This window comes from Tachypleus tridentatus, chromosome 8, assembly GCF_004210375.1.
Source record: "Tachypleus tridentatus isolate NWPU-2018 chromosome 8, ASM421037v1, whole genome shotgun sequence".
Classification (NCBI taxonomy): domain Eukaryota; kingdom Metazoa; phylum Arthropoda; class Merostomata; order Xiphosura; family Limulidae; genus Tachypleus; species Tachypleus tridentatus.
In genome coordinates, this window is record NC_134832.1 from 21,649,483 (window position 1) to 21,676,553 (window position 27,071).

The 27,071-nt window shown below is 33.2% G+C and overlaps 1 protein-coding gene across 7 annotated transcripts in view; it reads left to right on the plus strand.

Moving 5' to 3' along the window:
- Window positions 1–27,071, plus strand: part of LOC143258648 (uncharacterized) — a 91,103-nt gene that overhangs the window by 26,750 nt on the left and 37,282 nt on the right. Inside the window, exon 1 of one of the 7 annotated variants that reach the window (XM_076517917.1) lies at window positions 11,590–12,300. The exons of 5 other annotated variants lie outside the window; for them this stretch is intronic. The gene's annotated coding sequence lies outside the window, so the exon portion shown is untranslated. Of the gene's footprint in view, window positions 1–11,589; window positions 12,301–16,297; window positions 16,588–27,071 lie in introns of those variants that run through there. One more of the 7 variants, XM_076517914.1, reaches the window with a different exon arrangement.

Sequence of the window (27,071 nt, forward strand, 5' to 3'; positions counted from 1 at the left end):
GTTGGTAAAAGAGTAGCCCAAGAGTTGGCGATGGGTGGTGATGACTATTTGCCTTCCCTCTAGTCTTACACTGCTAAATTAGGGACGGCTAGCACAGATAGCCATCGTGTAGCTTTGCACAAAATTCAAAAACAAACAAAAAACTTCATAGATTTTTTAACACTGGAAGATATTATTTTATCTCAAAGTATTTTTAGTATTCATTAATTAAATGACTAAGTAATTTTTTTCCAAAAATTAGTCGTTTTCAAACGTTTCTTAATAACATTTTACAAAGTTTAACTCGGTGTCTCAGTTGTGTGATTTAGGACTTAAAATAGTAAAATTCAGGATCCGATCCCTGTAGTGAGTATAGAAGATACAATTAAGTTATTCTGCAATTTTATGCTTAAAAACAAATAAATGAACATAGTCTAAAGAACCATTATTTAAAGATTGCAACCTAAAGCCTGGTTTTATGTGCTTGTATTTAGTTATACTACTAAATAATACAATACAATATATATGTATATAGAGGTCTGAATTCACCTGAAAATTAACTATTATAAAACGTATAAGTATATAGATTTGAATTTGTTTGAAAACTAGCTACTACAAAAATTAGGAGAGTTATACCCTGAAAGTAAAACCAAAGAGTGTAAGTATTATTCTCAAAACATTACATTTTTGTTTGCAAATAGCACACAATAACGGCTTTAACAGCCTTCAATGACTCAGCAGTAAATTTGAGGGCCTGTAATGAAAAACTTTTGAGTCTCCATAAAAAAAACCAATGTGTAGTTTTGCACTTTAGAAACACACTTATATTTTACTTTATTGTTTATTGATATATAAGATATCAAATAAACATTAATTTCTGCATCTAAAATTATTTAACGATTTATATGTGTGTGTCCTTGTGTATACCATAACTGCTATTCATAAACAAATTTAATATGAAAAGCTGCGTAGTGTATGAGCTGAAATCTATTGTGATATTCAGCCGCTAAAGAATAAATAACAGCTCACTAACGGTATACGTAGACAATATGCAGTGTAACATACTTTCTTAATAAATTATAGGTCATCATCTTATAATACCTTCTATGGAAACAAAAGTGTAGCGCTAGTTGAGAATTTCAATAAAATTATCATGTTGTTATCAATTAAAACATTAATTGTTGTTTTTATTTTCCGGTCTAGCTGGTTGTTTAGTACTATGATTCATTTGATCACATTCTCATCAAATTTTTCACAGTTTTACTTCATTTAAATGCTCTTTAAACCTATGGTTTTGATCGTATAATGGAATTTTGATATCTCAATTTCAATGTATAAAATAACAGCTAAGTGTAAATACAATTATGAGTTATAGATAGAATGTTATCGGGAGGGAGGGAAGTTAGTAAGTTTTTTGTGTGTCATATTTTTAATGTGGTTAATAAACAGTTATCTCAAAAACTATCGCTTTTACGCTTTAATTTGAAACTTTTGACAATCCTTGTTAAGGCCTCTTCTTAATGTCACTATTTTCGCCTCCAGAAGGATTTGTTACACAGCGCACCCTATAACCAAGGGAGGATTTTATTTGAGGAAAGAAAAATTGTTTTGCTTTCTTAATTGAACTGTACTGTGTAAAGAAAGTTTCTCTGGCTTTATAACTTTAGGAAGGCAACTTCTTTTGATATACTTCTAGCAGGATGTCCATGTTATCAAGATTACCTTACTAATTTATGTTTCACATTAGATTCGTTGGTTCTCATAAACGACACCAGTACTGTAATAAACATATATATTACGTAAGAGATGTAGGAGAAGTTAAAATATAAACAATCTGAAATCATTAGGTATCACAATGTTTTTATGAATTAATTATTGTGAAAGTGTCGTCTTCTCAAGAAGAATATGAAGGAACATCACGTTTCACTGCATTAACTGCTACTTCTTTATTTTTAAAAATTGATAATATTATGTCATTTTCTGATTTAAGTACGTCTCGAGGCCCGGCATGGCCAGGTGGTTAAGGCACTGGACTCGTAATCTGAGGGTCACGGGTTCGAATCTCCGTCACACCAAACATGCTTAACCTTGCAGCCGTGGGGGCGTTATAATTTTACGGTCAATTCTATTATTCGTTGGTAAAAGGGTAGCCGAAGAGTTGGCGATGGGTGGTGATGACTATTTGCCTCCCCTCTAGTCTTACACTGCTAAATTAGGGACGGCTAATGCAGAAAGCCCTCGTGTAGCTTTGTGCGAAATTCAAAACAAGCAAACAAATAATTAAGTAAGTCTCAATATACGTTAAAACAATACATAATAGATTAAGTTTTACAATAAAATATTCCCGAGGTTGTCGGTCACCACCAAACAAAAGAATGGGAACATAATTAGAGGTTGACTTGTAACAATCTGTGTTATTCATTTGGAAAAATAACAAACAAACGTATTAATGTACAAAACAGTAAAAGCGATATATATAAAAATACTAGATTGAGGTATAAGTTTATATGTAGAATGATTTTTACTCAAGTGAATCACACCTACAGTTGCTAATCGTGGAAGGGCTTAGAAAGTAGAAGCCCTTGTTCCAATCTCTTTAGAAGTCTTCTTAGTTCAAAATTGCAGAACAGGAGAAAGAAACGACTTACAGAAGTGTATATCTCGAAACCTATGTGAAATAAAACAATTAAAATATATGTTTCCCATTAATATACTTGCACACTGTTTAGATACACTTTAAAGAAAAAAAAAAGACATAGAGGACAAGATTTTCGGAAAGTTAAACTCAGTTGACTTTTTTGACAGAAGGAGTCTGTGACACGAATCAAGATTGGCTAGATTCCAAGGGTTTCTGGGGAAGTACGCGAACGATCTGAATGTAATACTAACACGTCAAACAACCAAATACATCTTTGATTCAGGGAAATTAGTGGTTTAAAAAAACTGGTTCAAGACAGTAGGAGTAAACGTTTTATAAATTGTACTATTCTAACAGTGTGTCTAAGTTTAAGTTATAACTGAAATTTGGCCAAAGAAAGACTTCACTAAACGTGTTTTGAACTTGTTAGATATTAATATTAATAATAATATAAAAAACATTGAGCAATTCCAGATTCATGGACAGTATGTAAGTTTATTGGACTAAGGATTATGTTCTTCACTATATTCATGTTTTGTTTCGTCTTGTGAAGGCTGATACAGATATGCGAGAATACATCCATTTCTGTTGGCAAACTTACTATAGCAAAATGTTAGAGTCTTTCAAAAACATAAAATAGTTCATTTTTCTCGTTTATAATATTTCAGAACATCACATAAACCTTTGCATCGATATAATATGAAGAAAATGGCATGATTGAAAATTCATGTGGCTACTCTTGATCTTGCAATTCTATAAATAGCTATGTTTAATTCCCTTCCAACACAGTTTATCTGTTTTAACTTTTATACTGTTTTGTAACATTAACTGTATAAAAAAGTTCATTGATTTCAACACGTATATTTTATAATACATTTTATTAACAGAGGTTAACCACTAATTACTCACTCAGATTTGTTTATTAGCCACTCACATTACTTGCATATCACTTTTATAACTGCTGACCACAAATAATCCTTGTATGTTACTTTATTAATTTCGAATTACTCAAATTACTTGCGAATTGCCTTCATAACTTCTAATTACTCAAACTACTTGTTTAATGCTGTGTATTATTTCGAAATGCTCCAATAACATTTGCGTTATACTTATAACGTTTCATTAAACATAGTACTTAAATATTGATTTGCTAATTTCATATTACTCAACTTTCTTGCTTATTACACTTACATATTCTCATAACTCAGCAGTATCTTACTAGTACTCTAATAATATTCTTTATATAATAGGTATTTAAGAGTAATAACAAATCTGAATCCTTTAGGTTGCTTACAGCCTGAAATTCATCAGAACAAATTTCAGTTTCTAAAGTTAGTGACTTCCGTAAAATATCACAGTTGGTCAAATGATTACCAATGTGATTTCAACAGCAGTGAATTATTTGTATGATTGTGGTTGGTTTACCTGTGAAAAGTATGTTGGTCAAATGTAATGCTTTTGAATTGTAATTGCTCTGGATGTTTTAAACGGAATAGAAGTTAATAAAACAATTGTCCCATATTTTTTGGTACACTTTCATTGCGTTCACAAATAAATATGCACGTTAACAGTACTTCCTTTAGGAGTTTTTGTGAGGACTGCCTAACTAGATTTCATAAAACATAAAAATAGACTTTGTGGCCATATTCAAATTGCTCTTGCCAGTGATTATTCGGTCAATCTAAGTTTTTTGACGATTCATAAATTCCGGTTAGCAACAAGGCGTGATAATTAATGTATGTACAGTAAACTGGATGGCGTGTGCTGTGAAAGATTTTCAAAACTAGATACTGAATATTGAGGATAAACTTCATTTTTTTTACATGGTAACATTTAATACACTGTGAGCAGCACAGAAATAGAACATAAATGATAACTTCGTGAAACCCAAGATGAAATAAATGTTGTATCTACTTTCAAACAGCCCAGTGATGGCTCAGCGGTGAACGTGAGGATTTATAACGTTAAAAATCTCGTTTAGATACAGGTGATGAGCAGATCACAGGTATGTATGAAGTTTTGTGCTGCTTGGGGCTTAACAGCAAATAAACTGAAACTTCCACACAGTATTTAAAGTAAGAACATTTTATTTATTGACTATGGCTGGGCATGGATGTACTGTGGATCCGTGAGTCCATTGTTTGCATCCGTTCTGGAAAATTACGCTTTTCACTTTGGGGCCGTGGATGTATCATAAAAGTAACGGTCAAATCGCACTATTCGATTAAAATAGAAAATAACTGGCGCGAGTTGCTGCTCACTAGAAAAGATCACTCGTGGATACATGATCTATATGAGCAAATTTGTACGAACTTAGGTTTAATATATAAACTAAAATTCCTCTGTTGTAGTTTGAGTTACGAGCTAGACAAATCTTGATACTGTCTATGTACCATAAAGAAAGAAACTTTTTATAAGGTAGTTTGGACCCAGATAATCATTGGCGCATATATTTTGGACACACACACAAAAACGAATATGGATTTTTTGAAACTGCGAAAAATGAGATACAAACACAAACACTCATAAATAATTACGAGCAGCTCATAATTCAATACGGTTTAAAATAACAGTTAAGAAAAGGTTCACGGGAAGAATCGACGATTCGCAATATTTTTGTCTTTACGTAATATTGTTTCTTCGTAACGTGATCGACTTATAAATCAATTATTTTATCATAGCGATATTGTTCTATATACTAAATTCATCAGATTGAATATCGTTTACTTTATCACTTAGACTTTGTGTTATAACTCCATAACTCAAAATTGTACTTGATTTATTGAACAATACATCTTTAATCTTAACGCATGTTACACGATATGATTACAACGATGAAAATGTCACTGTTTGAAATACAACTGATCCTTCAGCCTCGTGCCACTCCAGGGACCGTTCAACAAACGGTGGATTTAGCTACTATTTTTTAAAGCAAGTTCCTATAATATTAAAGTTTTTATTATCTTCTTGTCTAACATTAAGGAGCAAATTTTACTCTCCACTTTGAAGTACGTTTTTTTTTATTTTTCGCTAGTATAAAGAAAATTCAGGTATTAAACAACAAACTAAGTGTGATTCAATATTTTAGAGGTAGCAACTGTTACAGTAAATCATGTTCTGTTCAAAGCAAGTTCAACCATTTTTGTCTCTATCTAAGAAATCTTGAATATTGGAACTAGGTGGGGTACCTGTACCCTGGATGGAAGTTATGTAAATTCATGATAAATAAAAAGTTATCATAGGACATGAAAATTTCTTTCCTTTGTGTACAATTTGAAAAAAGACAAACCCAAAACGCCCATAAAAACACCAAAACTCAAAATGTGAAAAAATAAATTTGTATTTATCTCCTCATTGATCAAACAAACCATCATGCCAAATTTGGTGACGATTTCTAGAGTGGCGAAGTAGTGATTAAAAAATTATAAAAACAATCACAAAACCCGCAAAATGTAAAATTGAAAATTTGTATGTATTTCCACATAGACCTAATGAACTTCCATAACAATTTTGATGAAAATACCTTCACACCCTGCGAAGTATTTACATAGGCATATAACAGACAGTACTATTAAATTTGTATTGATAGTGACAAGTGCATCAGATCCTCGTATGATATATTAATGACGTCATATCTGCACCCTGAGTATGAAGAAGAATAAAGTTCTCCGTGATGAGAAACGGAGGCGAAACAGAAAATCGTGACCCCATTACAAATCTGCATGCACACAAGATAGAAAGTTCGCGAAGCTAGGGTTTGCACATCACGTAATAAAAAGGTTTTTCCAATATCATATAAGCAAGAGTTCCATTATATTATGATTTGTTACTATACGTTGAAAGAAAGTGAAACTATATACTATAAAAGAGGGTTAATAGCGACACATCATGCATGGATCTCAATAACGCTAAAAACCAGGTTTCGATACTCGTGATAGGCACAGCGCATTTTGCCCATTCTGTATGTTTGCGCTTAAGAATAAACACTTATTTCTCACGCTAATGCTTTAAAGATTGGTTGTGTTACTGTCTTTTATTGATAAATCTTTACCTTCAGATAGCACTTCTAAAGAAATAATGAGATGGGTCAGTACTCTTTGTTTTGTAAATTAAAACAACATGATTCTAAGAAACCATGAGTGAAAGCAAAGAAGAATATATTATACCTAGATAAATACTCATTGAAAAGTTCTTGATACTAGTGGATTTACTCGTAATTATGGAAAGGGTAATAATTTATTGTTCGATGTTAAAGCAGGGCATTGATATTTTACGCGAGATGCATAAATTTAAAGTGGTTAAACGCCCAAACTTTTAAGTGCTATCTTGATGAATAGAACACCTTCACGAGGGTAAGCGACGTATTTCTCGTTAAAGCAAACCCGTGAATTTGATGTTGTCATGAAGCAACGTCCAAGTTCTCCATCACCCCTGGTGGGGCTCACACCTGCACAACACGTTAATCGTGTCAAAACACGCATGGAAGAGTTCTCCGCCTTCCTCACGTGGCATTTCCATGATCTTTTCTTCTGCTATTACTTCTGCGATCAGCTTGGTTGCCGAGGGGCGGAGAGATACAGACTTCATGGCAGAATCCACTGAACTGTTCCTCCTAGACCTCGACCTCCGCACGCACTTCACGCGGAGCCAAGATTTTCGTTAGAACAGGTTAAAACTCTATGAAAAATTAACCAATCAATTCTTTTGGCTATTGTTTTCGATCTTTGTGTTTATAATTACCTCATTGAAAGAAACTGATGTTTTGTTAGATTTACATTATACTTTATGGCAGATTATTTAAAACAAGAAACAGAAAGTAACTGCGGAAGTTAACTTGAAGTATTTAGTTAAGTTTGTATGAAAAGTTACTGAGTTTATTTTCATAGCTTGATAACCCCTAGTTGTTGACCGTAAGAAAAATCTAATGTGATTACATAAATTTTGTATTAGTCGTGTAGTTTTAAATAAACCAACCGTGGAGTTATATTGGTATAATCGAGAGTATAATAATAAAAGATATGCATATCCTAAAAGAGAGAGATATAATTTAAAGTGGTACGTTAAGAATACGTTTTAGCAGATACACTGTGTGGGGTGAGAAACCGATATTGAGGAAAAGCAAAGAAGTAAAAAAGGTTCATTTTTAGGGAACTACACATTTGTTCCTGTGACACATTCACTGTTCAAAACTTCCTTGTGAAATCTGAATAAAGTATCTTAATTAACTACGTTTTACTTGTATTCGTATTAAGATGAATCTTTTGGTAAAAGTAAACATCTCACAGAAGTTGTATGGAAAGTGACAACATCTTGAACTTCAGAGCAAAAGACAAACCTTTTTCATCCATGTTTCTCGTATTTTCGTCCTGAAATATATATATAATTTTAATTATAATGTGTTGATTTTATTTATCGCTACTATAAATATTGGTGAAAAGATGCATATGTGTATTCAGCTTTCTGCTAAACTAAGTAAATACATCATATTCACACACCACACCACTGACGTCGGCACCAACCAACAAGAACAGCAGTGGTTACCTGTGACTATGTAAGAAAATATAACATGTTGCTTTTCTTACTTTCGTGCTTGTGTATAATTACAAATGTGTTTTTCTAATATTAAACACACATTTCAACTTTCGTACAGTCTGAAGATATGAATAACATAAATCTATTGTTTGTTTTGTGTTTGAATTTTACACAAAGCTACACGAGGGCTATCTGCACTAGCTGTTCCTAATTTTGCAGTGTGAGATTAGAGGGAAGGCAGCTAGTCATCACCACTCACCGCCAACTCTTGGGCTACTCTTTTACTAACGGATAGTGGATTAGCCGTCACATTATAACGCCCCCACGACTGTAAGGACAGATGCAACGGAGATTCGAACCCGCGAACCTCAGATTATGAGTCCAGTGCCTTAACCATCTGGCCATGCCGGGCCCATAAGTTTATTACAGATATATTTTTACCTTGTGTGAAAGGTTGCTATTGAGATAAAAACTATGTTAAATGAAATCGGTTTTACTGATTAACGAACAATCTTGCTAATCGTTTGTTTTCGTTCATAAAGAATGTTTTCCAACTCTCCGACCTCTGATCATCATTAAATTTTTATGGGTTCTTCAGTATTTCCTAGAGGAACTCTTTAAAATCTTATTTATTCTTCCAATTATTGAGTTTGACAACTATTTCAATTTTTTTCCCTTATTGCTTTTTCAGTGCCTGCAAAGGACGCACACGCAAGCCATCCCGCTAACCACTGAAACTAATAAAATAAGTGCCACGCCTGATGCGAATATCTTTGCTTCTGGTAACAACACTAGTGAAACATTAAGGTTATATCGAAGTGAAAGCGACGAACAAAGAGGACAATTTAGTAGGGAGGTGTATAAGAAACTTATAAACAAGTATGGACAAAGGGGACTGACTGTTAACATAACTTGAAACACGTTATCATTCCTACACTTCAGAGAAGTTTATTTATTTCGGGTATTGCTACACAAATATTCTATGCGCTAGCTGTTCCTAATTTCAGACTGATAAACTTGAGAAAAGGCAACTAATGAATAACTTATCATGAGTTCTTGGGCTATTCTAATTAAATACTGGGATTTGACCATCACTCTTGTAATGCACTTACGGTTGCTAATTGTCATGCGAAGTTCTGCACAACAGGTCGTGAACCAGGAATCCGCAGTTAGCAATTATTTACTTGTTAAATTACAAATCATGTGCAGAAATATTAGTCTAAATTGACACTTGAATGTTAATCTCTGGCTAGAAAAAATTGTTGCTATCGATAAAAAAGGAAAACTATGTATAAACTTACTAAGAAAACAGATTTGCGTCGCAAGTTAAAAGTAATAAATTCTTCGGTTACATTGCACGTTGGTGGTTAGATTACTGTAGAAAGAAAGATAAAATTTTTATTGTAGGTCAGTTTTTGGGGCGAACACTTTCTTAAGAAACATATTTTGTATACATAAGAAGTAAGTTTTACCTGAGTCAAAATGAATGATAATTTATGTGTGTGTGTGTTTTCTTATAGCAAAGCCACAGCGAGATACCTGCTGAGTCTACCGAGGGGAATCAAACCCCTGATATTATCGTTGTAAATCCGTATACTTACTACTGTACCAGCGGAGGACATTTGTAATTTAAACAGATGATAAATCTTATTGAATTAAAGCATTTTTACCATGAAAAACCAAAAATTGTAGTTACCAGCTCATTAAACCCTATAGATAAGGTATGATAAATGCTATCTGACTTAATTTCGTGTATACTTAGATTTTCAAACAACCTTTTCTTGTACTCTCTCATATTGAAATTATTTAAAACTCTTTAGCTTTCATCTCTGTTTAGTACTGGAGTTGTTGTTCACCTTGTCGTGGAGACCTTTAAAGACTTTTTCGTTTATGAAAGAATACCAAGTTGTTTTGCATAAAGTCTACACCACACTGTTTCCCACACCTAAAGGCATATGAATAACATCGTTTATTATCATACCTTAACTTGGCAAATGCAAACTGATATGTTTAGAAAATCCATTTTTTAGCTTGTCATAATATAGATACGTTATCCAATACCAAAAAATATTTCACATTTCGGATTATACCACCTTAACCTAAGAAATAAATCAAGTTGTAAAAGTTAATAGCCTCAAACTTATAAAAGACAAAGGTGTACGTTTAAAGTTAATCTACACTGGCCGATTAAGTTCTAGTTCTAGTAATTTGCCACTAGAAGCAGTTGTGCGCCATAGCTTGTAATATCGTACATAACTAAGTATCAGATAAGAGTTGTATTTAATTTTGGTACTTATTACATTTACGAAGAATTATACGTTAAACATAATCGTAGACATTCTGAAATAACTGGAAAAGGTAAGAGAAAAAAGTTGAAATTTAATGACAAAATATATGTTTTTGTATTAAATAATACAAAATATATATTTTTGTATTATTAATAACCTTAATACGAAGTTATAGGACAAGTGTATTAAAATGAATTTTTACATCGTAAATTTTTAGTTCACATTTCCATCAAGAAATATTGTTGTCGTATTTGTTTTCCTGTATTTCATTTTGATTATCATTATTGTTTCGCCAATGAAGATAATTTATTAATTTCTTTGTAAAACTTTTTTTTTTCATATTTTATCTTTTATAAACTTTAAAGTTTTCCATGAAATGTTTCCATACTAACTTGAGAGTGTTTGTGTGTGTGTTTTTCTTATAACAAAGCCACATCGGGCTATCTGCTGAGCCCACCGTGAAGAATCTAACCCCTGATTTTAGCGTTGTATACTTACTTGAAACTTAACCATTATTCACCATAGACTATTTTCTACACGTTTATAATAATATTTTTTTTTCCATTTTATTTATTACTGTCCAGTGATTATAACCTGTATAACCTTTCAATATTCTTATCTCAATGACAAAAATTAGTTTTTGCTATATTCAGTAATTCCATACAATAGGTTTTGACTCTCAATGAGACATCGGTTAAACTTTCGCTTGATGTAATCGATTTATGTGTTTTCTGCAGTTGCTAATCATTAAAATTTAAATGTCTTCATTTTTACAATTTTCTGTGAGTTATATATTTAGAACTATAAAAGTTCAGTTTCATCACGTGGCTGTCTTTCTTATCGCCTGCAACTGGCGGAATACTAGACAGTTTTTCCTGCGCCCCCGCCCTTTTTTCCTTTATACACTGTATTGTTTCAAACAGTTTTATGACAAGTTGTGCACAGTCGTTTTTAAATACTGTTTTATACGATAATAGTAGAAGGATACCATATGGAGTGACATAACTGATAAATCTTTCCTAGAAATTATAAAAGGTTTTCTGTAAACCGAACACTAGAGTACTTGATCAACCACGCCATCTCCACGTCATATGTGAGCACAAGCTTCTTGGTGTCGGGTATATTTGTTTGAAGCCGAGCTGGCACCCAGAGAGGTGTCCTCTAGTACAGCACCCCTCTCATATTACAAGTAGTGCAGACCGACTCTAAAAGGTGCAATCCAACCCCTCCCATGAGCCTTCAAAGTGCAAGACTCAGCTAACTAGGTATACAAGCAACGAGCAACCACTCCACAGAAAATAGATCCTATAAAAGAAGCGGTAATACGAGCCAGCAAGTGCTCGAAATCTGTCCGATAAGGTTTTTATTACAAGGCCTATAGCTCTGGATTCTCGTAGCGTGTTGGTGGGACAGTATTCAGTATAGTGAAGGAGTTATGAAGAGATGGAAAGTTCAGGTTCCATAGATTTCCCTGAAACTGGGTAATTTGATCTTGGTGCTTCTTGAAGTCAAACACAGACAACCCTACTACCTCAGTAAACTAATGAGATACCAGATATGCCCGGCTTAGATTTCTGTGCAGAAGATATTGGCAAGGCCTGTGTCGTTAACTGAGCGAGGTTCAAGTAACACAAACGTAAGAAAGGCAGCTGTAAAGACACAGAGAGAAACACTAGCTCCTTCAGAAATGTGACTAGAAGTACAGAAAAATTCTAAAGAATAATGACAGTAAGATGAATAGAGCCTAGAAGAGAGAAAAAATAGAGATGCAGAATCAAGATGATAAATTAAGTAAAAACCCTGCAGAAAAGAACGGAGGATCTGAACTAACGTTTCTTGATTGATTAACTATGCAACAGATAGGTATGTTGGCGAAATTATAATGCAAATTAATTGTTGTAAAGAGCAATGGCCCAAAATTTCATGTAGTCTTTTATATACATTTCGTTTTATAAATTAGCGGGTTTTATTTTAGTTGGATGTTATAATGTTTTATTGAATGTATTACTGGCATTCAAAAGAGGGGCTGTATGCTGTCGTTAAATGTTTCTTTGGTAAATGAGAATAAAGCTCATTTAATGAGATCCTAAACTGACCACTTTCAATTTGAAGCTTTTCTTTTTCCGCGAGGCATACCTAAAGATGTAAATGAACTGAATAAATGATGTTTTTAAAATAATATATTTACATACCTAAAGATGTAAATGAACTGAATAAATGATGTTTTTAAAATAATATATTTACATACCTAAAGATGTAAATGAACTGCATAAATGATGTTTTTAAAATAATATATTTACATACCTAAAGATGTAAATGAACTGCATAAATGATGTTTTTAAAATAATATATTTACATACCTAAAGATGTAAATGAACTGAATAAATGATGTTTTTAAAATAATATATTTAATTTTCAGCTCTGTTGTTCATTTGGTTGAAAAATAATGTCGATTTGGAATACTTTTATGATTAAATATCAGCGAGGTTATAAATGTAATTACTTGTGTTTATATGTGCTATGTTTGTTGCTATAATATCTCAAAAATGCTTTTACCTTTGAACCACAAATTCTGTATATATGATACTCCAGTCATCGCTATGAAAATTAGCATTAGTTCCAAGGTAAACGTTTTTACAATGTTGTATAAGTGTTTTGCATATGTTATGAGTATTTTAGGTAAGTATTTTTAAAATATTTTTATATAGGTTCTTCACTCATTACACAAGTCCATAAGCCTTACAAACAGAATTTGCGAATTCAAATAATATGTTCTCGTCATCTTAGCGTGGCACCACTATTCTAAAATTATATAGCAAATGTTAGCGAAAGATGCTTATTAACTTATGGAAAACAGTTTATAGTGAATTTTAAATTGCTATTTATGTAAAAAATCTGTTTTACGATAATGCTTAATATTTAAACTTCCATAAACAATGAACACTTGAAATCATTTCCTCTTTAAATCTTCACAGCAGCTTTTCAGAACATTAAATACGAACAGGAGGATCTATAAATATATGAACATTAGATATTAGAATATTCATTTTAGCGAATGATTTTATAACATCTAGTAATATAAATATCAGAACAGCTCGTATAATTACTCGATTCTGTAAAGTTCGTTACCTAGTGTCAAACTATTCAATGCCTACGCCTCGTTTACAGAGAATATCCTTTCTAAATACTCAGTTTTCTAAATATCGTTAACATTTGTCAAACTATTGAACGTGAGTACCAGTCAGGTTCCAAAAACTCCATTAACATATAAGATTGAATCATCAAGTCTAAACACCTAATATTTTGAAGTCAGTTTACACTTGACATAAAATTTTCCAGTTTAATCACATTGCTTTGTAACATCTTACGTCAAATTATTAACTGGAATACATGGTTCTATAAATTTCACTAAAACCTAAAACAGTTCCATATTTAGTTCATAATTTAACAAATTGTTTGTTTGTTTTGGTTTTTTTGAATTTCGCACAAAGCTACTCGAGGGCTATCTGTGCTAGCCGTCCCTAATTTAGCAGTGTAAGACTAGAGGAAAGGCAGCTAGTCACCAACACCCACCGCCAACTCTTGGGCTATTCTTTTACTAACGAATAGTGGGATTGACTGTAACATTATAACGCCCCCACGGCTGGGAGGGCGAGCATGTTTGGCGCGACGGGGATGCGAACCCGCGACCCTCAGATTACGAGTCGCACGCCTTAACACGCTTGTCAATGTAGTGATGGACAATACTTGTTTGTTTGTTTGTTTTGAATTTCGCGCAAAGCTACTCGTGGGCTATCTGCGCTAGTCGTTCTTAATTTAGCAGTGTAAGACTAGAGAGAAGGCAGCTAGTCACCTGTAATTATTTTCATCAGAACAAACTCTAATCCAATTAAAGTAGAAAAAAAAGATCAGGTAACTTGGTCCAATATCACGTCAGTAGATTGTGAATAACTAATTCATCCCACTGAAATAAAGTAAGATATTTAAAACTATACTGATCTTCCCACACATCATAACTCATGTATCACATAAATAAGTTCATATTCCAAGAGGTTGCATTAAGCCTTACGTTCATTTCATCTCTCTCCATACACATAAATGATAACCATTTGGTGAGGATATGAAATATTAAGAGTAAAGACGTCTCTGTTAACTCTAATTTCGATAAAAGTTCTAATGAACCGTGCGGTGAAATAGCGGGACTGAAGTATATTTCCTTGACCTTAAAGTCTGGGCCAAAGAGTCTATTCCTATCCAGTCGATCGATTACACCAATGACTTCTCAAAGTTCAGCCTAGTAATACCTAACACTCATGTTATATGATGTCAGTCACTATCTGGTGCATAGATGAACTTCCATGATCTTGTATAAAATTTTCTAAAGTATATAGACCAGTTTTCCATTAGCTTGTCCACAAATAACCTACTACGAACCTCAGTACATTACAATGAGTTGGCTCTTTGTACTCTCTTTATCCGATTTCAAACTGTTCTTACAATGTGCCTAGAACCTCTGTTTGTTACCTACAAATGACATTATCATACGACAATATGTATGTTTGTTTAGGAATTTCGCGGAAAGATACATGAGGACTATCTGTGCTACCCGTCCATAATTTAGCAGTATAAGACTAGAGGGAACGCGGTTTTTTATCACCACCCACTGCCAACTCTTGGGCTACTCTTTTACCAACGAATAGTAAGACTGACCGTCACATTATAATGTCCCCACAACTGGAAGGACGAGCAAGTTTGGTGCGATGGGGATTCGAACCCGTGACCCTCATATTACGAGTCGAGAGCCTTAACCATCTAATCATGCCGGGCCACAACAATATGAAAACAACAGCCAAAACTGAAGTTTCTCCAGAACAGTAAATAAAGAAAAGTATCAAAGCTTAAGAGGAAGTCAAGCAATGTGAGGGGCAAGGAACTAGTCCGTAGTTTTCTAGATTGTTTTAGATTTATTCCTACATTTTAGTCTAAGTGATTAAGCGATAAGTTTCGGAGCTTATAACGTAAAATATGTGTGATTGAAAATGTATAAAGCTAAAGATGCAAATGTTGAAAAAAATGCCTATCTAATTAAATATCCTACAACATTAAAAGAAAGAAATATATAGATTTAAAACGAATTGCAAAGTATTTCTAAGAAGTATTATTATTATTTCAATTAAATAACTATCTGTAAAATAAGAGAAGTACATTATGGTGTTATACTCTATATAAACAATTTTCTTAGGATGAATCATACTCATTAAAACTAGGAAAGATCTGAAAAACTGACAAGAACGAATTTAATGAGGTTTGTTCGATATCATATTACACATATTTAATTTCCTTTGAATATAATCTGACAAACTTAATGATATGCATCACATAAAATACATACATAGGTACACATGTATTGGGTTTAGTATTTGTTCTTATGGTATTAAATTTCTATAGCCTACGCTGATTCTGATATTTGACTGCTTTTTCTGTTATCTCTGAAAAGGTTTGACCAGAATCAAGTTTCGGGCATTTCATGTTGTGCGGGAAAAAATCATTAGTACTTCACATAAGTATAGATTGAAATTGTTTCAGATGACATAACACGTAGGTTTCGCACATCACGTATGTAATAGTAAATGTCTCGTGAGTACCCGGTGTCACCTTATTGAAAAGTGTGTGTGATTCTTATGATGTGTATGACGCAGTTGCACTTGATTGTTCAGAGTTCTAGATTACATCTGGCCTCTATTAAAAAAAAAAAAACCAGCTTGAGTCATCAAAACACGTGTTAAAATAAGCTGAAAACCTCTTGGTCGACATGTGACAAGTATCTCCTGATGGGATTGGTCTGCAGCCATTCAACGTTCTAGTCTTCTTGGCCGCCAGTTGAAAATGATACCTGGAGATTGGATTACCAAAATAACATCAGATCGAGAGTAGCCAACTTGGTTTAACACTCTGTACGACCACAGTACGTAGCCCCAACATCGTTTCCCTCCTGTATTCTAACTCAAGTGAGAACTCTGAGCCCTCTCCTATTTCCCCCTTCAATTTTCCTCAACTTCGGTGCTGCTTATTTCTTGAGAAGACAACTATAGATCTATTGAGGTTGTACTCAGGTGCAACAAGTTGATTCCCATTATTGGCACTGATCTGGTATGGTAAGATGTAAATATCTCTATATGTATAATTGAATTTTTGCGTGGGCGGATAAAATTTTATCTTTGAAAATATAGGAATAATGTAAGTTCAGCTTGTTAATCAGACCTTCACTTAGATAAATCGCTTGATTGGATTTTCCGTTTACTGTACGTATATGGATGTATTAGAAACATACCCCGGTAATTCATAAATATTGGTAAAACTGTTTATTGTCAATAAAAACGTCGACATATTTATAGGTTAGCAACTAAAACAATGTGTATATGTTTCTTATAGCAAAGTTACATCGGGCTATCTGCTGTGTCCACCAAGGGGAATCGAACCCCTGATTTTCGCGTTATAAATCCGAAGACTTACCGCTGTAACATTGGGGAACAATTAAAATAATAGAGATAAGTAAAGGACTATCTCTTCGATCAGTTAGGGAGGTGTATTAACTTAAGTTATGTTGTGCATGTGAATCTGAGAGTTTCATGTAATTGCAAAACACTTTATTTCTCTACCCAGTAACTAAGAAATAAGTCTAAGGGCTTATAACACTGAGACTTCCAGCACTGGACAGATCGCTGAAAGCAAATTGTGTAACTTTGCGCTACAAAGAAAGCAATAACCCAAGCAGTACTTATTCAAACATTCAGTTGAGCTGGCATTATTGTAATTTTAATATATAAAAGTGTGTAAAAAATTTTTCACAAGAAGGTGATAATTTGTATAATTTATTCTGAAAGTTTTGAATTATGTTATAATCGACAGAACTTTTGATTAAATGCATTTTTCGTTACAAAAATTTAAAAAAATTACAAAAAGAAACACGCTGAATATTGAGTATTTCAGTATTTAATGATAAAAAGATAATTGTGTAATATTGCTACCAGGGTAAAAGAAACCCTTAAGCGGGTTTTGCGAATAAGATCAAGTTAATAGCGTGGATAAACAGACTACATCATCTGTACCCATACGGACCTGTTAAACGTAATGAAGTCTGTATGACTCACTAAGTCTGTTAATAACGGAAGTGTACACTTAGGACGGAAACAGGCTCTCACAACATCTCTTAGTTGTTATTTTTTATTATTCTATAAAAGTAAGCACAGCTTACATATTCTGTATAAACACATGTATTTGTTCTTACATAAATAAGCAGATATGCAGTCAGGTGGATGTACAAACAAAGGACAGGCACTTGAAGGCAAAATGCTTAGCAAATCTGGGTACATTTTGTAATAATTTTATTTTAAGTTGCACAGCATAATACAGAATTTCTTTTAGTTATAACATTCTTTCAAACGTAGGAGGATGCGAAATGTTTCACGCAGATATTAGCAACAACGAGGACGGTTATAATTATAAAAGTATTTGACTCAGTAAAAGAGAAATCAATTTTAGATTACACAAAGAGTTAGGGAGATATGAATAAAGTTTTCCTCCATCATTTGGATTTTCTTCTAAAAATACATTGATAATTATCAGGTAATTTTCGCTTACTCAAAATAATCTCTCATTAGAAAAACGAAAAAGGGTTGTTCAACCCGTACGGCATAGTAGCAGTTACGTTACACGTCATCTCTTTTTTGATTGATTGTCAAGTTACCGGGAATTTCTTTTGAATCACCATATTGAGTTTCGGTAAAAGTGTTAACACGATTTCAACTCACGTTCACTGGTAAGTCACGAAGTTTTAAGTCAAGGTTGAACTAAGAAAACATGTTAAAGTAAACAGTATGTGTTTTGAAACTGTGCGTAGTTTCATTTGCGTTAGTTCTACAATTAACCCCACCTGAGTTAAAGCTCGTGTTAACAGTCTAGTTTTTGCTGTTTTATTAATGAAGTTTATAAGAAACAGTCGATGCTTTGAAACAAAACATTACTGAAAATTTCTCTAAGATCACCTCTAATATGTGAAGAAGAATGTCACATCGTACATGGACATTTATCATCTTATGTCACGAACAATGAAGAAGACATTTTGGTTTGCTAATCAACCTTTTGTTAGTCTGTGTCACTATGAGTTATGTAAGCGTATCAATATGCAATAAATTATTTTTTTCATGTGCAATATCTTTATTTGAGGAGGATGCAAAGACTTTTTGCCCGCACTATACAATGATGCAGTATATGTGTATCGTATTCCTTTATGTGATGCATGTAACAACACACAAATCTATACACATACATATGTGTGTGTGTTATATACATAGAGATAGACGTAGAAAAATAATTCAGGGGAGTTGATTTTTGTATTTTAACCGTTATTTTTGCGCAAAAAGAAAAATATGAAACAACATAAGACGGTTGGCAAAGTTTAGGAGTAAAAAAGTATACAAGCATGTTTGTATATTTAGATTATTATATTTTGTAGTGTCATTCACACATGATCTTTTGATTTACAATATTTTAACATTTGTTTTTATTGTTGTCATATAGTCATGTATCATGGTCTTAAATGAGTCACTTTTGAGTGATGTTGAATCAAAAAGTAACACTTTAATTGTTCTTTGTGAAACAGTACCTTAATGCTCTTTAGTTTCTTAAAAGTTTGATTGAAAATAAACTAAATTTATACTTGTGTTGCCAAACCTTTATCACAGTTATTTAAGACTTTTTATATATTTGTATATATCTAGGCTTTGTGTTAATTAATTTTGTTTCAGACGTGGTAATGTGTTTAAAGTTATTACCCGAGGAAAGTTGATCTTCAGTTGTACTTTTGTTTTCAATCAGAATGATGTACAAAAACTTCATCTCCTTTTATTGTAATGCAAAAATGGAATTATAGAAGTTAATTACATATAAAATTTAAGATACTAGCTAGTAGAACTTGATTATGTATGCAATTTAAGATACTAGCTAGTTTGCTAGCTCAGTTTTGTGATACCAAGAACCATTTACATCCTGATTATTCTAGTATCATTTCAAATTTTTCTTATTAAATTTATTGAATTAAGATAGAAGTCCACCAAATATGGCTTGTTTTTATTTCTTGTTTATGCATTAAAATAAACATGGATCTTACTCCTTGTCACATTATGTGAAAAAGAAATTTAAATTAATGAAAAACTTATAAAAGTGCGGACGAGAAAGGCTTCGCGAAATTTCTCTTACACGAATATTTCTAACAGGGCTGCATTTTAATTATATGTCATCACATCCAATAATAATAACGTTACGAAATCTAAACACAAATACTTTAAGTATATATGTTTATATATCTAATAAAGTAACATTTTTATATTAAAAATCCCTTTTAGACTTCATTGATATTATTCAATTCAAAATATTTAAAGTAGATATATAATATTTAAGAAAGAACTAGGTAAAAATGTTTACTATGTAATTAGTCTATGAAATTCTAGGGTGAAAGTAAAATACAATATGTTATATCATTACATACATAAAAGTTTGAAATGTATATGATCAATTGTTGCATAAATATTTGTAATATTACCTTAAAAAAGGTTAACTTGTGTGGTTCTAATGCAAGATCGAGAATGAGAGGCTTTCATAACGCGATCCTGTTAGGGATATCCGTAGTACATTTCTCTACCGAAGATTAGAAATCTTACTACCTCATCAAGCTTTTAACAGTAATTTTTTTAAACTTATAATTTCTGTAAGTTTCTTGCAAAACAAAAAATAATATATGAAAGTTCAATTTTGCGAATGCATAAAGCTTACTAAAGCTGACGTACTTATATATCAAAGACTATATATCATGTATTATATATTTTACCCCATATTGTTTTCAGTATAGTGTTTGTTCAGTGTACATAGATGTTTGAAGAATGTTTATACAAAGTTGGGCACTTGTTCTTAGTGCAACACGGTGAGGTGAGGTGTGAATTTTGCGCAAAACTATACGAACGATAACTACACTAGTTGTCCCTAATTTAGCAGTGAAAGAGTAGAGGTAAGACAGCTAGTCATCACTGTCCCTCGCTAACTCTTGAGCTACTCTTTTCCCAGCGAATAGCGTGATTTTTCGTCACTAAATAATGCCCTCACGGCATAAAAGACGAGTATGTTTTGTGGAATGGGGATTCGAACCTGCGACCTATAGATTGCGAGGCAAACGCCTAACCACCTGGGCATGGCGGGCTGTACCAAAGCGGCAAATATAATTACGAAAACTCGTTGTTGCTAAATATTATATATTTGTTAAAGAAAATGTGACTAAGGTATAAAGGATTAGATATAAAAAGCTCACCAAATGTTTTCAGGAAATCAAGTTTACTGGGAGGGAAAGCTTTTACTGATTAAAACATCGCTTTGGAGCTTCTCCAGTTACTCTCATTTTGAACGACTGTTTTCTTGAATTTTCATGTCAAACGATATGCAGTGAAAAAAATAGAATCTTAAAATAGTAAAAAATACGTGTGCGTATCATATATTGCCCTGAGGAAATGTCTTTCCTTAACAGTTCCAAATGTTCATAATTGCTTGGCATTCAAAACTACGTTTATTGTTATTAAGTTTAAAAAGTTTGAGAAGACTAGTTTTACAGTATGGACTACAGAGATCATTGATTAAATAAAAAAAAAACGATACATTCATTATAAACCCGTTTCCGCCACTCTTACAATATTGAAGGTAGAGACGAAAAAAAATGTAGAAAACCCTACAAGCAATTTTTTTTTTCAGAATCCAAAAGCCTTCTATGGTTTGTAAGAGAAGTCCTGAATTGTGTTTTGGAGCTTACACAAAAAATATAATTTCCAAAATGCGTCGTTCTATCCTTGAGATATGTCAGTTGCATTTTATTATTTAATTCACATAACAGAAAATATGTTTTTATTTTGTTTTGTCAAGGTTCAATTTAATTCGATAGATACAACAAATGTTTTTTTTGTAAGATACCCCTCATACATGTTCATGTTGAACTTAGACAACCGTAAATAAACATCTGTTTTCTCTTCTTTCTTTTTTCAAGATATGCTATTTTGTTCTATAAATACTTGCAGTGGTTTTTCGTGGTTGACCTTAGCCAAGGAAATTTACAACTACAAAAACAAATTAAAAATGCGTGTACAATTACTGCTCTCATTATCTACCTCGTTCCTCTAAAATATCACAACTACAAGTGGATCAGCGATAAGTCTGCAGGCTTACAATGTTAACATTCTGGCTTCTATACCCGTGGTGGGCAGAGCATAGATTAACTTATTGTATAACTTGTAACTTTGTTCTTAATAAATGAACACAGAAAGCTGCATTTCGTAGTCGTATACTCACAAATGCACGCCTAGCGTAATGAATACTTTTTAAACAATTATCTGTTAATTTTTTCAAGTTTATACTATGTTCTTCCAGACGAAAGAGAATACATAGCAAACGGGTGCGTAGACAGTAATTTTAATGTTTCTTCTATTTCCAAAAATAATAAATTATAATAACCAATCGGTGAATTTAACAGTTTGCAATTATCTTTATAATTATAATATTCTAAATCCAGTTTATTGTGTCATGAGCAAGAATACAGAAAGAGACGCACAATTACACAAAAAAGGTGAGACTGACATTTCAACTGGATGTCTTCCTTCACTGATGGAATCAGGTTTTAGTTTCAAAACTGGTCTAATCTTTGTTTCTTTCTTTTTGGTCGTATTACTTAGACCTAATACAGATATTTTTAATAATATTGGTGGAGAACGCTATGTACCATAAGACTTAGTAATATTAATATAAATACCAGAAAGCTCTTAGATGGTGAATTGATGTGCATGAAAATTTACTTGATTTCGCTGTAAAAAAACAAAAAAAAAAAACAGTAACAACACAACATGTTTTTGAAATGCAGCTTTTTCTCTCTCTTGTAAAAGTCAATTATTTATGTATTGTTTGTTTCTTAAAATTCTGCGCTAGCCGTCCCTAAATAGAAGTGTAAAAATAGAGGAAAGGCAGTTAGTCATCACCTCCCACTGCCAACTTATGGGTAACTCGTTTAGCAACGAACAGTGGGAATGACCGTTACATTATAACGCCACCACGGCTGAAAGAGCGAGCCATTTCTTTATGTATGTGTACAAACACTTAAATCCAAGTACATTTTTGAAACATTTCCTATCTGTTTATTTATTAGATATTTCAACTTGAAGTACATACAATTTCCAGCCTATAACTTGTTCTTAGCTTCACTGTTTTAGGGTGTTATTCAAACTTTATAAGAATGACGATCCAGATCATGTGTGATTCTGGAACAACTCCCTCCATTGTCAGTTGTGGTGAGTCTGATATTCTGATGACGTTTTACTTTCCAACACCCACTTCCACTGTATAACAAACTTCTAGTGGACAGCAAAGAAGTTCTTAAACCATACATCTTGATAAACTCTTCACAAAACTTCATACTTGCGGTTTACCAAATTATGTTTAAGCATAAAAGCTGAATGGAGGGAAGAGAGACTTCACAGTCATTGGTAAAGTGAGGTTGTTTTCCTAGTTTTCCGCTATCTTTCTCACGACAAAAACAATAAAAAACTATTGTTTACGAAGTAAATTGGAAATTGGAAGCTGCAAGCTTTGGATTACAAACCTTCGTTAACTTCAAACATTTGTTTTTTATTTTGTATATATTGCTACGAGATATGCTCAGCTTCATCTGATTTGCTTTTTATTTTATTTGATCGTAATTTTCACTTTACCGATGATTTTTGTTTGTTTATTGAATTTCGCGTAAATCTATACGAGGGCTATCTGCGCTAGCCGTCCCTAATTTAGCAGTGTAAGATTAGAGGGAAGGCAGCTAGTCATCACCACCCACCGCCACCTCTTGAGCTATCTTTTACCAGCGAACAGTGGGACTGACCGTAACATTATAACGCCCTCACGGCTGAACGGGCGAGCATGTTTGGTGTGACTGGGATTCGAACCCACGACCCTCAGATTACGAGTCGAGTGCCTTAACCATCTGGCCATGCAGGGCCACTTTCCCGATGAAAGTAGTTTTCATAGATGGCTTGGGGCTGTGATTTCTGAGCCTAATGCTGTTCTAAGCATTAGATTTAGATCCCTCGGCAATTTCGCCATGTGGAATTTGTTTTAGAAAAGATGGAGAAAATCATTTTTTGTCGAGGACGAAATATGTAAATACTAAACATATTGCCCGCAGAGAAGTAACTAATACGAGGCAACACTCAAGTCCAAATCGTTTACATGATATTTTTTAATATTCTGTATTTTTTTCATATAACAATTTCGCTTTACATTGCTGTTTTTAAAGGAACTACAATACTTCTAATCAATGTTTAATAGTAAGTTATTTTTTAAATAAATGTAATTAAACCTAAAAGTTACTGTGGATACATTGAGGATATTTCTTTCTATGAAGTGAAAGAATATGATATTGACTGAGCTACAACTACTAATGATCTACTCAAGTTTGTAACTGAAGTGACTAAGTTGTTAATAAAATAAAAAGAAAATATATTACAAAACTAATGTTACAGGTCAGTCAGTTCGAGGATCTTTAATTTTTATTTAATTTCAGAATTCGCCTTTCCGTCAAGTTATAATTTAGAATGTCATACGCATTTTTACAAGAATCGATATCTCAGAGAATATATATAAATAATTTTCAAAAATTATTCGTTGATCGCCAACTTTTTCTATCTTTTATAAGAATAATATTCAATTTTTATCTTTTCAGGTGTGCATGAGGTTATTTTCCCCTATATTAAACTACTGAACATGATTTACGCACTTTTTTATGATGACCATTGATGTTAATATAGTTTCCTCGACATCTTATTAACGCAAATAATTAGGTTTGTTTGTTTTTGAATTTCGCGTATAGCTACACGAAGGCTATCTATGTGTGCCGTCCCTAATTTAGCAGTATAAGACTAAAGAAGGCAGCTAGTCGTCAACACCCACCGCCAACTCTTGGCTACTCTTTTACCAACGAATGGTGGGATTGACCGTCACATTATAATGCCCCCAAGATCGAAAGGGCAAGCATGTTTGTTGAGAGACATTTGTTGCATATGTAAATTGCAGAAACTGTGCTTGGGAAAATGCTGCTTTGATTGTTTTGGAATTAAACACAAATCTACACAAACGGTTATCTGTGCTCTGTCTACCACGGGTATTGAAACTTGGTTTCTAGCGGTGTCAGTCCGCATATATAATTCTTTATGCATCCTAATTTATTTCTCTCAGCAGATAGCCCGATGTGGTTTTATTATAAGAAAAAAAACACACACACACGCCTAAGTTATTTCTACGTACTTAAAGATTGTATCTAACGTAGGAATGCAAAGACATACTGAAATGGTTAACTGAGTTTCTGTTACCATAGTTACCAATGTTACGTCGCTTTAGAGTAAGTCAGAATTACAAGTTATTTAAAAATTTGACAACTTTCCAGAGAATCCGCATTTGTCAGGCATGTGAATTTGCTGCTCGTGTAAGGTGTGACACAGATGTTTAATGAAGTTTAAATAATTTTATGACAAAAGGTACTTTTCTAAAGCTGTATAATATTTATAGATACAGGATGTAGAAGTAACTGACAAAAACGAAACAAAACGGTAAGAAGCGGCCTTATAATTTTCAAACATATTTAAGCTTGTTATTTGATGCATATTATCAATCCTTAGTTGTCTGAAGTTAGCTAAGCCTTAAGAATGTCGCTCATTAATCACTTAACACAGAGTTGTTCTTCCATCTGCCAAGCACTGAAGCCATGCTGTGCTCGACATTGGCCGAATCTCACACAAGCACCCGAAGCATGATTCCCGCTGAGGATCCCCCTGGTGTTAGACGATCGAATAAAACTATAACCAAAAGAAATAATCCTCAGAAAATTTGTTGCATTGCCGCGTTTCTTAATTGTTTATTGTGTGTGTGTGTTTTTTCTGTCAACAAATAATATTTTATGGTGAAAATTAAGGTATAGAGCTTATCTAATATAATAATAAAGCAACACCAGTTCAAAAATAGAAGTCACACGTCATTTGAGTAATGTTAAACAAAAAGAAAACATAGTGTAATTAAACAAACATACCTACATTTGTTTCGTAGATTTTTGAAATTGTTTGACAGTGCAAATAAATCTGCTGGTAGAAGCGAACAGTCGGTTTACTGCTGGGTGACCTTTGTTAGGATGGTAGAAATAAGGACTAGATAACACTATTGGCGTCTCCGCCAGAGTAGAAGTGAATGAGTTTAAGTAGAGTGGAATAATGGTTTTGAAATTATTCTGTCTTTCATCGCCAACTCTTACAAAACATTATCAAGAAATCAATGTGATTAAACAACTCGACTAACTCATCAAACCAGCGTTTGACGCTCCTTTCGCACAATTTCTGTTGATGGCCTTAATGGAATCCAAGTTTGGGAGAAGCAAGGGCAGATGGTAAAGAGGGACTCCTCCCCTTCTCCTCAATGAAAAATTGTTCTCTAAAGAATTTTTCCAAACTTACAAGTAAACTCCGAAATTCTCTTCCATGAATGTTTTCCAACGAAAGAAACTAAGTTAAGGAATATAAACTCTTGCCTTCTAGCCAAGGATAATAGAAAAATACTAACAATAAAACTAGTTTGATTCCACCGTTTCCAAAACGTGTTCCGCACCTGTTTTATATATACCTGTTTTGAATTTCACACAAAACTGCACGAGGGCTATCTGCGCTAGCCGTCCCTAATTTAGCAGTGTAAGACTAGATGGACCACCGCCTTAACCCACGTGGCCGTGTTAGGCCCATGTTCTGACCTTCTATAAAAGCTTAACTGCGAGAATTTGAATTCCTCAAATAAGGTAAAATTGAAATTCTATTTTCTCTTACGTTTACAGTGAGAAATATTTTGTTTTCTTAAGAAAGGCTTGGGAGGGTCAGGTGGTTAAGGCGCTCGACTCGTAATCTGAGGGTCGCGGGTTCGAATTCCAATCACACCAAACATGCTTGCCCTTTCATTCTTGGGAACGTTATAATGTGACGGTCAATCCCACTATTCGTTGGTGAAAGAATAGCTCAAGAGTTTGCAGTGGGTGGTGATGACTAGCTGTCTTTCTCTGGTCTTACACTGCTAAATTGGGACGGCTAGCGTACTGTAAGCGTACTGAGAACGGACTAAAGTTTTCTTGTTCTGCTCTTTACAGGACGAGGAACGTTAATCTTTAATCTTTTAAATAACTAGCATAATCAAGTAGAACATTTGTTCTTTAGAAAAAAGATGAAAAATAAAACTAGTTAGTTTGTCATCGCTTAACTTGTAGAAACAGACAAAAGATGTAAATTTTTGATTAAAATGACAGGAATCATTACTGCTTTAAAAATAAGTAATATACTCTTTTTAATCATCATTTGTTTATTGTATTAGAGAAATATGCATTAGTAGTTCCTTGTAGAAAGCGGTGAGAATTTTAGTCACTTTTTCAGATTTCTATTCAGGACCTCTTACACAAAAGAATGGAATAACATACATTTAGTCGTTATTGGATTATAAGAGATAAAAGGCTAACAGTAGAAACTAGATATTTT